At 47.7% G+C, this 16646-nt stretch overlaps 1 protein-coding gene across 1 annotated transcript in view; it reads right to left on the bottom strand.

Moving 5' to 3' along the window:
- Positions 1-16646, bottom strand: part of HPD (4-hydroxyphenylpyruvate dioxygenase) — a 49847-nt gene that overhangs the window by 24260 nt on the left and 8941 nt on the right. The gene's annotated exons all lie outside the window — the stretch shown is intronic.

Raw genomic sequence — 16646 nt, forward strand, 5'->3', positions numbered from 1 at the left:
TTTCATCATGTTGGCCAGACTGGTCTCACACACTGACCTCATGTGATCTGTCTGCCTTGGCCTCCCAAAGTGCTGGGATTACAGGCATGAGCCACTGCACCCAGCCACGACACTCTCTTTCAAAAAAAAAAAAAAAAAAAGAAAATATTATAAACAAACAATCTAAGTATCCATCAACAGGAGACTGGCTTAATACAATAAAACATTAACTATTAAAAATAATAAAGAGGCTGAGTGTGGTGGCTCATGCCTGTAATCCCAGCACTTTGGGAGGCCAAAGCGGGAGGATCTCCTGAGGTCAGGAGTTCAAGGCCAGCCTGGGCAACATGGCGAAACCCCATCTCTACTGAAAAAAAAGAAGAGCCGGGCATAGTGTCAGGCGCCTGTAATCCTGTCTACTCAAGAGGCTGAGGCACGAATTGCTTGAACCTCAGAGGTGGAGGTTGCAGTGAGCCTAGATCAAGCCACTGCACTCCAGCCTGGGCAACAGAGTGAGACTCTGTTTTTTAAAAAACAAAACAAAACAAAAAGGCGGGGCACGGTGGCTCACGCCTGTAATCCTAGCACTTTGGGAGGCCGAGGCGGGTGAATCACAAGGTCAGGAGATCGAGACCATCCTGGCTAACACGGTGAAACCCTGTCTCTATTAAAAATACAAAAACAAAATTAGCCAGGCGTGGTAGCAGGTGCCTGTAGTCCCAGCTACTCGGGAGGCTGAGGCAGGAGAATGGCGTGAACCCGGAAGGCGGAGCTTGCAGTGAGCGGAGATCATGCCACTGCACTCCAGCCTGGGCAACAGAGCGAGACTCCACCTCAAAAAAAAAAAATGAATAAATAAACTTTCTAGATGTTCTAGATGGTGATGGGAAAAAGCTCCAAGATATGTTATGTTTTTTAAAAAAAAGGCACGGAGCAGTGTATATAAGTTACCATTTGTGTAAAAAAAAAAACCCCACAGTTTACAGATGGTTTTAATTTTGTTCTTACAGTTTATTTGAATTTTCCACAGTACAAAACATGCCAACGGTTCTCAGCCATTTGACAGAGTTTAAATAAAGAGAACCAATGCAACCTTGCCATTTGGAATCTTCTGCTTTTGGGAGCACCCCAAGCTTAGTGACTTCAGGGTTCATTTCATACTTCTCTGCACATCTAGTTGGCCTTTCTGGTTCTGCAGCAAAGTCTATTTACATGTTTTACATCATAATTTACATGATTTAAGATTTTGTAAGTATGGCTTCTGTTTGTTGAGCTATAACTTACACAGAGTGAAATTCATAGAACTGTACACCGAAAAGAGTATTTCAGTGTACGGTTCTATGAATTTTGAAAACATATACAGTTGCATAACTATGACCTCAATCAAGATACAGGACAATTCTGTTACCCCAAAATGTAATCACCACAAATCCACCCTCGCTGTGCACCTTTGTCCTCAATCCACCCCCATCCCAACCCCTGGCAACCACTGATCTGTTTTCTTTCCTTACAGCTTTGCCTTTTCTAGAATGTCATATAAATGAATCAAGCAGTATGTAGCCTTTTCAGTCTTGCTTCATTCACCCAACAAAATACATTTGAGGCTGGGTGCGGTGGCTCACGCCTGTAATCCCAGCACTTTGGGAGGCGGAGGTGGGCAGATCACCTGAGGTCAGGAATTCAAAACCAGTCTGGCCAACATGGCAAAACCCAATCTCTACTAAAAATACATAAATTAGCCGGGCATGGTGGCACGCATCTGTAGTCCCAGTGACTCGGGAGGCTGATGCATGAGAATTGCTGGAACCCAGGATGCGGAGGCTGCAGTGAACCAAGATTGCACCACTGCACTCCAGCCTGGGAGACAGAGAGAGACCCTGTCTCAAAAAAAAAAAAAAAAAATTGAGATTCATCCACATTGGTGCTTGCATCCAGACTTTATTTTCTTGTTTTTCTTTTCTTTTTTGTTTAGACAAGGTCTCACTCATTCTGTCACCTAGGCTGGAGTGCAGTGGGACTACAGGCACACACCAACATGACTGGCTAAATTTTATTTTTTTGAGACGAAGTCTCACTCTGTCATCTAGGCTAGAGTGCAGTGGCGCGATCTTGGCTCACTGCAACCTCCGCCTCCCAGGTTCAAGTGATTCTCCTGCCTCAGCTTCCCGAGTAGCTGGGACTACAGGTGTGCATCACCATGCCTGGCTAATTTGTGTATTTTTAATAGAGACAGGGTTTTGCCATGTTGGCTTGGCTGGTCTGTAACTCCTGACCTCAAGTGGTCTGCCTGCCTCAGCCTCCCAAAGGGAGGGACCCCTGGGATTACAGGTGTCAGCCACCATGCCCGACCCCACTGGCTAAATTTTTGTTTGTTTGTTTGTAGAGTCAAGGTTTTGCTATGTTGCCCAGGCTGGTCTTGAACTCCTGGCTTCAAGAAATTCTCCCACCTGCCTCCCAATATGTTGGCATTATAGGTGTGAGCCACAGTGCCCCGCCCAAACTTTGTTTCTCTCCATTGCTGAGCAGTGTTTCATTGTATGCTTGTGCCAGAGTTTAATACTGCTCATTGGCCAGGCACAGTGGCTCATGCCTATAATGCCAGCACTTTGAGAGGCTGAGGCAGGAGGATCACTCGAGTCCAGAAGGTCAAGGCTGCAGTGATCACTTCACTGCACTCCAGCCTGGGTGACACAGCGAGAACCTGTTCCCCAAAAAATGAAAACCCAAACAAACAAACAACACTGCTTATTTGCTTTCTGTAATCAGCCTATTAACAAATCAAGGGAGAATGAGTCTTGGTTACAAGACAGAATACAAATGTGAAGGGTTAGAGAACAGAAGCTGGGCAATACACTTCCTCATCTTTTTTTTGTTTTGTTTTGTTTTGTTTTTTGAGACGGAGTCTTGCACTGTTGCCCAGGCTGGAGTGCAGTGGCGCGATCTAGGCTCACTGGTCTCAAGTGATCCTCCCATCTCAGCCTCCCAAAGCACTGGGGTTACAGGTGTGAGTCAATACACCCAGCCCTTTGCCTATTTCTTTTTCTTTCTCTTTTTTTTTTTTTTTGAGATGGAATCTTGCTCTGTCCCCCAAGCTGGAGTACAGTGGCAAAATCTTGGCTTATTGCAGCCTCTGCCTCCCAGGTTCAAGTGATTCTCCTGCCTCAGCCTCCTGAGTAGCCTGGGATTACAGGCCTGTGCCCCCATGCCCAGCTAATTTTTATATTTTTATTAGACATAGAGTTTCACCATGTTGGCCAGGCTGGTCTCAAACTCCTGGCCTCAAGTGATCCACACGCCTCAGCCTCCCGAAGTGCTGGGATTACAGGCATGAGCCACTATGCCCGGCCCCTTTGCCTATTTCTTAATCGAATTATAGTCTTTTTATTATTGAGCTATAAGAGTTCTGTTTGTTTGTTTTCTTACTTTTGAGGCAGACTCTCGCCCTATCATCCAGGCTGGAGTGCAAGTGCAGTGGCATGATCATATTTCACTGCAACCTCAACCTCCCTGGCTCCAGTGATCCTCCCAGCTCAGCCTTCCAAGTAGTTGGGACTACAGGCATGTGCCACTATGCCCAGCCAATTAAAAACAATTTTTTGGCTGGGTGTGGTGGCTCATGCCTGTAATTCTAGCACTTTGGGAGGCCGAGGTGGGTGGATCACTTGAGGTCAGGAGTTCGAGATCAGCCTGGCCAACATGGTGAAACCGTGTCTCTACTAAAAATACAAAAATTAACCGGACATGGTGGCAGATGCCTATAATCCCAGCTGTTCAGGAGACTGAGGCAGGAGAATCGCTTGAACCCAGGAGGCGGAGGTTGCAGTGAGCCGGGATCGCGCCATTGCACTCCAGCCTGGGTGACAAGAATGAAACTCCGTCTCAAAAAAAAAAAAAATTGGTAGATATGGGGTCTCACTATGTTGCCCAGGCTTGTCTTGAACTCCTGGGCTCAGGGGATCCTCCCGCCAAAGTGCTGGGATTACAGTCATGAGCCACTGGTGTGGAAAGAGTTCTTAATATATTCTAGATATAAATCCCTTGTCAAATATATATTTGGAAGTATTTTTTGCCCATTTTGTAGGTTTTCACTTTTTTTTTTTAGTGCAGTGGCTCTCAGCTCACTGCAACCTCCGCCTCCTGGGTTCAAGAGATTCTCCTGCCTCAGCCTCCTAAGTAGCTAGGATTAAAGGCACCCGCCACCACGCCCAACTAATTTTTGTGTTTTTAGTAGAGACAGGGTTTCACCATGTTGTCCAGGCTGGTCTCGAACTCCTGACCTCAAGTGATTCACCCACCGCGGCCTCCCAAACTGCTGGAATTACTGGCGTGAGCCACCATGCCTGGCCTTCACTTTCTTAATTGTATTATTTGTAGTGCAACAGCTTTTAATTTTGATGAAGTCCAGTGTATCTACCTGTTCTTTAGTCACTTGTGCTTTAGTGTCCTAAGAAGTGGGCCAATTTTTTTTTTTTTTTTTTTTTTTTTTAAGAGATGGGATCTTCCTATGTTGCCTAGGCTGATCTTGAACTCCCGGGCTCAAGCAGTCCTCCTGCCTCGGCCTTCCACAATGCTGGGATTACAGTCATGAGCCACCACACCCAGCCTAAGCTGATTTTTTTTTTTAGCTTGAAAGGAAAAATCTTCTGCAGAAGGAACATGATTCACCAGGCGGTTACCTCTGGAGGCAGCACACTTTTTCAAAATGATTAAAATAACGTTAACGCAAACTAAATTCTGTTAGGTAAGTGCTCTCATCATCCCCATTTCACAGATTAGAAGATGGAGGCTTACTAGCTGGGTGTGGCGGCGCATCCCTGTAATCCCAGCTACTAGGGAGGCTGAGGCGGGAGAACCACTTGAACCAGGAGGCGGAGGTTGCAGTGAGTGGAGATCGTGCCACTGCACTCCACCCTGAGTGACACAGTGAGACTCTGTCTCAAAAAAAAAAAAGAAGGCAAGGATGGGTGATCTCATTGTCAGGGGGTTTAGATTTTATCTTTGAGACAATAGGGAGCTATTGAAGGTTTTTTTTTGAGACGGAGTTTCGCTCTTGTTGCCCAGGCTGGAGTGCAACGGCGCGATCTCAGCTCACCACAACCTCTGCCTCCTGGGTTCAAGCGATTCTCCTGCCTCAGCCTCCCGAGTAGCTGGGATTACAGGCATGTGCCACCACGCCCGGCTAATTTTGTATTTTTAGTAGAGATGGGGTTTCTCCACGTTGGTCAGGCTGGTCGTGAACTCCCGATCTCAGGTGATCCGCCCGCCTCGGTCTCCCAAAGTGCTGGGATTACAGGCGTGAGCCACCGCGCCCGGCCTCCTGAAGGTTTTATAGCAGAGATGCAACATGATCAGAACATTAAAGCCTACTCTGCTCTAGGTGAGCACAGAGAAGAGAGCTGGGCTGGAAACCCAGCTGCCCAGAGCTGCTGTGCCATTGTCCAGTGGCCTATTTGAGATTCTCCATTAGGTTTGGGGAAGATAAGTAAACCAAGAAGCTTTACATTTAAAAATTGGATCTAAGGCCGGGCGCGGTGGCTCACGCCTGTAATCCCAGCACTTTGGGAGGCCGAGGCGGGCGGATCACGAGGTCAGGAGATCGAGACCATCCTGGCTATCACAGTGAAACCCCGTCTCTACTAAAAATACAAAAAATTATCCGGGCGAGGTGGTGGGCGCCTGTAGTCCCAGCTACTCAGGAGGCTGAGGCAGGAGAATGGCGTGAATCCCGCGGGGTGGAGCCTGCAGTGAGCTGAGATCGCGCCACTGCACTCCAGCCTGGGGGACAGCGAGACTCTGTCTCAAAAAATAAATAAATAAATAAATAAATAAATAAAAATAATAATAATAAAAAAATAAAAATAAAAATTGGATCTAGACTGTAATCCCCTCACTTTGGGAGGCTGAGGCAGGCAGATCGCTTGAGCTTAGGAATTCAACATGATCCTGGGCAACATGGCAAAACCCCATCTCTACAAAAAAAACCCCGAAAATCAGCCAGGTGTGGTGAGGCACACCTGTAGTCCCAGCTGCTCAGGAGGCTGAGGCGGGTGAATCGATTGAGCCCAAGAGATTGAGGCTACAGTGAGCTGTGATTATGCCACTGCACTCCAGCCTGGGTGACAGAGTGAGACCCTGTCTCAATTAAAAAAAAAAACGCATCTAAAAGCAGTCAAATAGCCCTGTGCTCTGCTTCCTGCAATCTACAACTGGAGACTCCCAAACAGGCAGAACTAGTGAGGATTCAGGGCAGAAGTCCATGGACAGAACCTCACCCCTCCCATGCCAGGCCCCACAGCTCTCCCAAGCAAGGGCAGCTGGAACCAGAGCAGGTGAAGGCCAGCCCGGGTGCCCAGCTAGTCTTGTTATCAGGGCTGGTGATCCTGGGCAGGGCCACTTAGGTAGGTGGGGCTGGTCTTTATCTCTTGAGGTACAGAGCCCATGTGTCTGAGCTTTGAGGTGACAGGAAGCTACATCACCAGGCACCAGTGATGGCTGGGAGGGACCAGAGAGTTGGTGGCATGGGACATAGGACCCCGGGCTCTGAAGACTGTGTAATCTTGGGCCACTCCTGGCATCCTCTGAGTCTTACTGTCCTAACTGTGCAAGCCAGGGAGCACTGGATCTGGCGTGGACCCTAGGATGTCCTCTGTGCTTGGCACTGGGGGCATTGAGGAATGTCCTGGAGATTTCTTTTCTTTTCTCTCTCTTTTTTGTTTTTGAGACAGAGTCTCGCTCTGTTGCCCAGGCTGGAGTGCAATGGTGCAATCTCAGCCCACTGCAACCTCCGCCTCCCAGGTTCAAGTAATTCTCCTGCCTCAGCCTCCTGAGTAGCAGGGACTAACAGGAGCCCGCCACCAGGCCCAGCTAGTTTCTTTGGTATTTTTAGTAGAGATGGGGTTTCACCATGTTGGCCAGTCTGGTCTTGAACTACTGACCTCAGGTGATCCACCTGCCTCAGCCTCCCAAAGCATTGGGATTACAGGTGTGAGCCACTGTGCCTGGCCTAAAATTTCTTGTCTCTCCAGCATCCACTCCCGTTCTCAAAACAGCATCTCCCTTCTCCATCCTTTCCCTGCTCCGTTCATGAGGTCTGGGTGGGGCATGTGAGCCAGGACTGGGCAGTGAGAATCCCTGTGATTGGTTCAGGGCTGGGCATCTGGCCAGAAACGGCCATGTGGATTTGCTCTGGGTCTTCTGCTTGAGAAAAGAGGCTCACTCTGAGCTGTGAGTTTGCTGCACTGATCCAGTGGTGCTGCGGGGGCCAACCCTGAGTCAGCTGAAGGAAAACATGCCTGTATATAAAGCCAGAACAGAGAAACCAGAGCTGAGAGAAGATAGGCTGATTCCTGATGTCTGAGCAACTTGTTCCAGGCAGGAACAAGCTCCTGGATGAGCCAAACCTTTTTCCCTTTTGCTTAAGCTAGTTTGAGTTGGGTTTCTGGCATTTACAACCACTGGTGCTGACAAACACAAACAGAGAAACAATAACGCCACCACCATCTACGAGCATGTCTTCACCGTCAGGCACCGAGGTAGGGACCATGGGGATTGTCTGTTCCACAGGGAGGTAGTACTTGATCATTTTGTTTACATTTGCTGGCACACATCAGATAAAGTTGACAGATTTTAGCAGTTTGTATTATTATTTTAAAACTCTTTGCAGACATTGCATCCCTGTGGTAGATTCTACTGTCCATAACCCTTCAAGGAAGGCCTCAATGCCCAGCTGTAGGGAGACTGGTTGGCTGTCACCTCCTATCGGATCTGCCTCAGCTGTAGAGACTTGGGCACAGCCTTCCCAGAGCAGCCCACATTTTGTGATTGAGCAAGGGAGTAGAGAGGCTGGTCCCTTTCAGCCCAATGGGGGTGATCTGACCAGTGAGTCTGTCTCCAGGGCCCCAGTAGGGCCGGCCAAGGCCTTGTGGTGTCTCCACCACTGAGTTCTCCTTCTCCCCAGTCCAGCCTCCCCTGCTTCGTTTCACTGATGTGGATCCTTAAAATCATTTCATGGCCGGGCACGGTGGCTCACGCCTGTAATCCCAGCACTTTGGGAGGCTGAGGCGGGCAGATCACAAGGTCAGGAGATTGAGACCATCCTGGATAAAACCGTGAAACCCCGTTTCTACTAAAAAAATACAAAAAATTAGCCGGATGTGGTGGCGGGCGCGTGTGGTCCCACCTACTCGGGAGGCTGAGGCAGGAGAATGGCGTGAACCTGGGAGGCGGAGCTTGCAGTGAGCGGAGATGCGCCACTGCACTCCGGCCTGGGAGACAGAGCGAGACTCCGTCTCAAAAAAAAAAAAAAAATCATTTTATGGCCAGGCATGGTGGTTCACGCCTGTAATCCCAGCGCTTTGGGAGTCGGAGGCAGAGGATCGCTTCTGTCCAGGAGTTCAAGGCTGCAGTGAGCTATGATTTTGCCACTGCACTCCAGCCTGGGTGACAGAGCAAGACCCTGTCTCAAACAAAACAACAGTAACAAAAAAAATCTTGCACCCCGAGCTCTGTCTTATCCTCTGCTCCTAGACAACCCAACGCTTGACAGCTCCCTTATGACTTGTACCTGATGGAGTGGGAAAGAGGTGATGGAGGCAGCCCCGCCGGTATATGCCACGGCTAAGCACTGTGCCCATTTTATCTTCTCAGCTTTCTATTTTTCTCCTCTCATTTTACAGATGAGGAACTTGAGATTCAAGAAGAGGAAGAATTGCCCAAATAACTTGTTCTTTGTGGCTAGAAAATGCTTACATGGAACTCAGGCCCAGGCCACATTCATATTACTATGTTTGTGATCATCCAAACATAAAACCAGTTCCTAGGCTGGGCGCGGTGGCTCACGCCTGTAATCCCAGCATTTCGGGAGGCTGAGGCGGGTGGATCACCTGAGGTCAGGAGTTGGAGATCAGCCTGGCCAACATGGTGAAACCCCCATCTCTGCTAAAAATATAAAAATTAGCTGGGCGTGATGGCGGGCGCCTGTAATCCCAGCTACTTGGGAGGCTGAGGCAGGAGAATCACTTGAACCTGGGAGGCAGAGGTTGCAGTGAGCCGAGATCACGCCATTGCACTCCAGCCTGGGCAACAACAGCAAAACTCCATCTCAAAACAAACAAGCAAACAAACAAACAAAACCAAAAACAGTTCCTGCTTCCAAGATTTTAAGGCATTAACATCCATTTGGGAGGTGTGTGCATGTGAAACATCCATTTGGGAGACACCTGAAACATCTGAACTTTCTTTGTCACTTTCTTTTTTTTTTTGAGACAGAGTTTCACTCTTGTTACCCAGGCTGGAGTGCAATGGCACGATCTCTGCCCACCGCAACCTCTGCCTCCCGGGTTCAAGCGATTCCCTTGCCTCAACCTCCCAAGTAGCTGGGATTACAGGCATGCGCCACCACACTCGGCTAATTTTGTGTTTTTAGTAGAGATGGGTTTCTCCATGCTGATCAGGCTGGTCTCAAACTCCCGACCTCAGGTGACCCATCTGCCTTGGTCTCCCAAAGTGCTGGGATTACAGGCATGAGCCACCGCGCCTGGCCTTCTTTGTCACTTTCTTAAGTCTAAAACAAGGCCTGGCAAACATTTTCCATAAAAAGCCATATGGTAAATATTTCTGCTTTGTGGGCTATCAGGCCTCTGCTGAAACTGCTGTAGCCTGCAAACAGCCACAGACAACAGGTGAACAAATTGGTGTGGCTATGTGCCAATAAAAACTTATTTACAAAAACAGTCAATGAGAGAAAAAACAGACAGTGGTCCAGATTTAGACCAAGGGCCATGGTTTACCCACCCCTGCCTAGGCAATCAGCAAAACAGTAAGTCGAACCTTGGTTTGTAGCATTTCCTGAATTCTGTGGTATAGATACTCTGTATGGTCAATTTCTTTTCTTTTTTATCCCCCCCTTTTTCTTTCATTCTTTTTTTGTTTTTTAGAGACATGGTCTCACTGTGTCGCCTAGACTGAAGTGCAGTGGCTCAGTCTCGGCTCACTACAACCTCCATCTGCCAGGCTCAAGCAATCCTCCTACCTCAGCCTCTCGCGTAGCTGGAACTATAGGTATGTGCCCGGCTAATTTTTGAATTTCTTATATAGACAGGGTTTCACCATGTTGCCCAGGCTGGTGGCAAACTCTTGGGCTCAAGCGAACTACCCACTTCGGCGTCCCAAAGTGTTGGGATTACAGGCATGAGCCACTGCACCTGGCTGGTATTGTCAATTTCGAGTATCAACATGAAGTCATTGAACTTGGGGTTAAGCTAAGTACAGTACATACCAAATGGATACAAACAGAAGGAAATAACCCCAAAAGCACAGGTGAGGCTGGGTGCACTGGCTCACATCTATAATCCCAGCATTTTGGGAGGCTGAGGCTGGAGGATCATTTGAGTCCTGGAGTTCAAGACCATCCTGGGCAACAAAGCAAAATCCCGTCTCAAAAAGAACAGAGAAGAGAAGAGACGAGACGAGACGAGACGAGACGAGACGAGACGAGACGAGACAGCACTGGTGATACTAAAACTTAGTAAAAATGATTAGGAAGTTGAGGCCAGGCGTGGTGGCTCATACCTGTAATCCAGCACTTGGGAAGGCCGAGGTGGGAGGATCACCTGAGGTCAGGAGTTTGAGACAGGCTTGGTCAAAATGGCGAAACCCCATCTCTACTAAATATACAAAAATTAGCTGAGCGTGGTGGCGGGCGCCTGTAATCCCAGCTACCTGGGAGGCTGAGGCAGGAGAATCGCTGGAACCCAGGAAGTGGAAGCTGCAGTGAGCCAAGATTGAGCCACTGTACTTGAGCCTGGGCCACAGCGAGACTGTGTCTAAAAAAATAACAATAATAAAAACTGGCCCATAAACTTCCTGGAGAATTGACCGTGGGCTCTCCTGAGTGAATACGAGCTGCTTCCCTGCTTTGGTTGCCTGAGGTTTAGAGGTCGGAGGTCCCCATGATCAGGGAAAACAGCCGCCAGGGAGGCTGAACAGCTGATACAGGATCAAGGCCCAGGGTACATCAAAGGACTTTTCTTTCCTCTCAGGCTAAACTACCATCACGTCAGTAGCTCCATCACTAGCATAAGGTGGAGGGTGAGGTTACTCAAGCCCAGCCATCAATCCCTTTCGGGCTGAACCTGTGTCCTCATCATCCAAAGTCCCCATGCTTGCAAACATCTCCCACCCTTCGGTTTGGAGCACTGACTTTCATTGTTGGCAAGGGCAATGGGGAGTTCGCTTTGGCCTCTGATTTGCTGAAGTGCCTTCAATACATGGCTTAACCTCTCTGAACCCCCTTTCCCCATTTCTGAGTATTAGGAAGAACTGTGTCAGGGTGCAGTGGCTCATGCCTGTAATCCCAGATCTTTGGGAGGCTGAAGTGGGCTGAAGTAGGCGGATCACTTGAGGTCAGGAGTTCGAGACCAGCCTGGCCAACATGGTGAAACCCCGTCTCTACTAAAAATACAAAAATTAGCCGGGCATGGTGGTGCATGCCTGTAATCCCAGCTACTAGGGAGGCTGAGGCTGGAGAATTTCTTGAACCCGGGAGGCGGAGGTTGCAGTGAGCCAAGATTGCGCCACTGCACTCTAGCCTGGGTGACAGAGCAAGACTCCATCTCAAAAAAAAAAAAAAAAAAAAAAAAAAAACAAAAAACTGTTACGAGTCTCTGTTACCTACAGGGATAGAAGTGAGTGACTACGTGTCCAGTGCTTTGCATGCAACAAAACCACCCTGTGAGGGAGGTATTATTCTACCCATTGCACAGTTGAAGAAACTGAGACTCAGAGAAGCTAACTGACTCATACTAGTAGGTAGAGTTGGGATTCATCTCTCCTTACCCCAAATCCTAGTTTTTCATCCTTTCTGGTGTGCCTTACTGCCTGTAGAGCCCCTCCAGATTTTTACAAATGAGAGGGGTGTGAGAGGCTGCTGGCCAGGGACTTGAAACCTAAATGTGCCAGGAGCCAGGAGAGTGACAGAGAAGAGCTGGGTGAGGCTGGGCGTGATGGTTCATGCCTGTAATCCCAGCACTTTGGGAGGCAGAGGCGGGTGGATCACTTGAGGCCAGGAGTTTGAGACCAACCTGGCCAACATAGTAAGACCCCTGTCTCTACTAAAAATACAAAAATGAGCCGAGTGTGGTGGCACATGCCTGTAATCCCAGCTACTCAGGAGGCTGAGGCACCAGAATAGCTTGAACTCGGGAGGTGGAGGTTGCAGTAAGCTGAGATCGTGCCACTGCACTCCAGCCTGGATGACGGATTGAGAATGTGTCTCAAAATAATAATAATAATAAAAAGAGGGCCGGGCGCGGTGGCTCAAGCCTGTAATCCCAGCACTTTGGGAGGCCGAGGCGGGCGGATCACGAGGTCAGGAGATCGAGACCATCCTGGCTAACACAGTGAAACCCCGTCTCTACTAAAAATACAAAAAATTAGCCGGGTGTGTTGGCGGGCGCCTGTAGTCCCAGCTACTCGGGAGGCTGAGGCAGGAGAATGGCGTGAACCCGGGAGGCGGAGCTTGCAGTGAGCCGAGATCGCGCCACTGCACTCCAGCCTGGGGCACAGAGCAAGACTCCGTCTCAAAAAAAAAAAAAAAAAAAAAATAATAATAATAATAATAATAAAAAGAGCTGGGTGGGATTGTGGGAAGCTGCATCCCACCCCCACACTCTGCCAACGAGGGCAGTAACTTAGTTCCAGACAGTTGTTGCCTGTGGGGACATGAGCCTGGTGTGGCCAGATTTTCTTCAAAAGAAGTTAGCAATGTGAATTTTTATGTGAAATCCTTTGATTTGAAGATTGTCTTGTTTTGAATTCTATTTGTATGAAATATCCAGAATAGGTAAATCCACAGACCCACAGTGCAGACTGGTGGCTGCCGGGCTCTGCAGGGAGGGAGGAAGGGAAAGTGACTGCTTAAGGAGAATGGGTGTCCTTTTGGGGTGATGGAAAGAAGTATTCTGAAACCAGATAGAGGTGGTGGCTGCACAACATTGTGAATTACTAAATGTTGCTGAATATTTTCACTGTTTTGTGACTCTCATCTCAATAAATTGAATTGGTTTTAAATTTTTCTTTAGGATTTTGTGCATTTTTAGATATTGGGAAATAGCATTTTGATTGAAGATGAATATACATGGAGAAGTGCATAAGTGTATACCTCTGAATTGTCACAAACAGAACACACCTGTTTAACCAGCTCAGCTATGTGGTTTTTTGTTTTTGTTTTTTTTTATTGAGACAGTCTCACTCTGTCGCCCAGGCTGGAGTATAGTGGTATGATCTTGGCTCACTGCAACCTCCGCCTCCTGGGTTCAAGCAATTCTCCTGCCTCAGCCTCCCAAGTAGCTGGGATTACAGGCGTGTGCCACCACGCCCGGCTAATTTTTGTATTTTTAGTAGAGACGAGGTTTTGCCATGTTGGCCAGGCTGGTCTCAAACTCCTAACCTCAAGTGATCCGCCCACCTCGGCCTCCCAAACTGTTGGGATTACAGGCATAAACCACTGCGCCCAGGTTACAGATATGTGTTTTGGTTTTTCTTTCTTTCTTTTTTTTTTTTGAGACAGGTTCTCACTCTGTTGCCCAGGTTAGAGTGTAGTGACACCATCATAACTCACTGCAGCCTCAAAATCCTGGGCTCAAGTGATCCACCTCAGCCTCCCCAACAGCTGGGACTACAGGCACGTGCTACCACACCAGGCTATTTTTTTTTCCTTTGGCAAAGATGGGGGTCTCACTATGTTGTCTCGGCTGGTCTCAAACTCCTGGGCTCAAACCATCCTCCTGCCTTGGCCTCCCAAAGTGTCAAGATTACAGATGTGAGCCACCATGACTGGCTTATTTTGTTCTTTAATACATAACTAATAGGCCAGGTGAGGTGGCTTCTGACTGTAATCTCAGCACTTTGGGAGGCTGAGGCGGGTGTATCACCTGAGGTCAGGAGTTTGAGACCAGCCTGGCCAACTTTGCAAAGCCCTGTCGCTACTAAAAATACAAAACTAAGCCAGGTGTGGTGGTGGGCACCTGTAATCCCAGCTACTCAGGAGGCTGAGGCCAGAGAATCTCTTGAACCCAGGAGGCGGAGGTTGCAATGAGCCGAGATTGCACTCCAGTCTGGGCAACAAGAGGGAAAATCTGTCTCAAAAAAATAAATAAATAAAAAATAACTAATACAACTTGATCGGGGCGGGGTGGGGGGATGAAAATACACATAATTAAGAGGAAAAAAAAGTAAAGAAAACAAGCCTACTGATAATCCTTCATCTACAGACAACCACCTTGGATGATCTGGGAATGCCCACCCAGACTACTCTTTTCTTTTCTTTCCTTTTCTTTTCTCTTCTTTTTTTTTTCTTTTCTTTTCTTCTATTTGATGGGGTCTTTCTCTGTTGCCCAAGCTGGAGTGCAGTGGTGTGATCAGCTCACTGCAGCCTTAAACTCCTGGGCTCAAGGGATCCTCCCATCTCGGCCTGAGTAGCTGGGACTACAGGCAAGCACCACCATGCCTGGCCCACACAGACTACTTTCTAAAAAGTATCTATATATGTTTATATAGATATGACAAGATATATAGATAATGATACATACGATTTGATACATGCTAATTTTTTACATATACTTTGTAAACACTTTTGTCATGGCAATAAATACACATGTTCACACAGACTACTTTCTAAAAATGTATAAACATATATAGAAATGACAAGATATATAGATAATGATACATACGATTTGATACATGCTAATTTTTTACATATACTTTGTAAACACTTTCGTCATGGCAATAAATACACATGTTCACCTGTGTGTGTATATGTGTGTGTTTCATTGAAAAGCTATACTGGGTGGGGCCAGGTGCAGTGACTCATGCCTGTAATCCCAGCACTTTTGGAGGCAGAGGTGGGTGGATCACTTGAGCCCAGGAATTCGAGACCAGCTTGGACAATATGACCAGAACAGATTTCTACAAAAATTTAAAAATTAGCTGTGTGTGGTGGTGTGCGTGTATGGTCCCAGCTATTGGGGAGGCTGAGGTGGGGGGATTGCTTGAGCCTGGGAGGTTGAGGCTGCAGTGAGCCATGATTGCACCACTATACTCGAGCCTGGGTGACAGAACGAGACCCTGTATCAAAATGAAAAAAAGAAAAAAAAAAAAAAAGAAAGGCTGTACCATGTTTTCTTTTCTTTTTTTCTTTCTTTCTTTTTTTTTTTTTCTTTCAGACGGAGTCTTGCTCTGTCGCCCAGACTGGGGTACAGTGGCATGATCTTGGCTCATTGCAACCTCTGCCTCCCAGGTTCAAGAGATTCTCCTGCCTCAGCTTCCCTGGGATTACATATGCCCACCACCACACCCGGCTAATTTTTGTATTTTTAGTAGAGATGGGGTTTCACCATCTTGGCCAGGCTGGTCTTGAACTCCTGACCTCGTGATCCACCAGCCTCGGCCTCCCAAAGTGCTGGGATTATAGGTGTGAGCCACCGTGCCCATGATTTCTTTAGCCAGCTCCTAGAATCAAGCATTATCAAGGTCTTCCCATTAGAAACAGCATGGATGGTGATCTAGCTCATTTGAATGTAGAATTTAATGCTCTTTAACAATTGCTTTATTAAATTACTCTGAATTTATATTAATAAGTATCTTATTACTATTTTATGTTTTGTAGAGACAGAGCCTTGTCATGTTGCCCAGGCTGGTCTCAAACTTCTGGCCTCAAGCGATTCTCCTGCCTTGGCCTCCCAACCTGCTAGGATTACAGACATGAGCCACCATGCCAGGCAGTATCTTATTATTATTGTTATTATTTTTGAGACAGGGTCTCAATCTGTCACCCAGGCTGGAGTGCAGTGGTGTGATCTCAGCTCACTGCAACCGCTGCCTCCCAGGCTCAAGCAATCCCCCCACCTCAGCCTCCCAAGTAGCTGGGACTGCAAGTGTGTCCCACCACGCCTGGCTAATGTTTTGTATTTTTAGTAGAGACAGGATTTCACCATGTTGGCCAGGCTGGTCTCGAACTCCTGACCTCAGGTGATCTGCCCACCTTGGCCTCCCAGTGTTGGGATTACAGGTGTGAGCCACCGCACACAACCCAGTATCTTATTTTTAAAAATTACTATCTGCTCTGCCCCACGCTCTGCCCAGGTACTAAATATTAACACCCTCAGAGGTATAACTGCTTCCCTTTTTCCATTCTATGGGGGAGTTGACTTTATTGAATAAAAATAGGATGATTTACTGTGTGGGTCTCTGCATCTTACTTTTCCAAATGCTTAATTATTGGCATCTGTGGTGGATATTCCTTTAGCCCCTCCAAATCTCTTCCCTCCCTGCCTTTCTCTGTGCCCCAAGCCTTATCACCTTCAGCCAACCTGAGACTCTGGCAGGAGAGGAGAGACAAGTAGGGATATCTCTTCCTTGACTTCCTCCCTGCCAGACGTTGTTTTAGCAGCTGTTTTAGCAGCAGCTGTGTCCCTGTACTGAAGGCCACACTCCTGTTGGGTGGCTACAACTCTCTCTAGGTTTCCAAACCCTCCCTTCTCTTGCCCCTTTAGGCTTAAGGGGTGGGGTAAGAGACCCCACGCTCGCCAGCCCCTGGTGGCTTCATTATCCTTATCTGCTCCCATGGCTTTGTTTTTTTGTTTTGTTTTGTTTTGAGACGGAGTCTTGTT

This window comes from Nomascus leucogenys, chromosome 10 (assembly GCF_006542625.1).
Source record: "Nomascus leucogenys isolate Asia chromosome 10, Asia_NLE_v1, whole genome shotgun sequence".
Lineage (NCBI taxonomy): Eukaryota > Metazoa > Chordata > Mammalia > Primates > Hylobatidae > Nomascus > Nomascus leucogenys.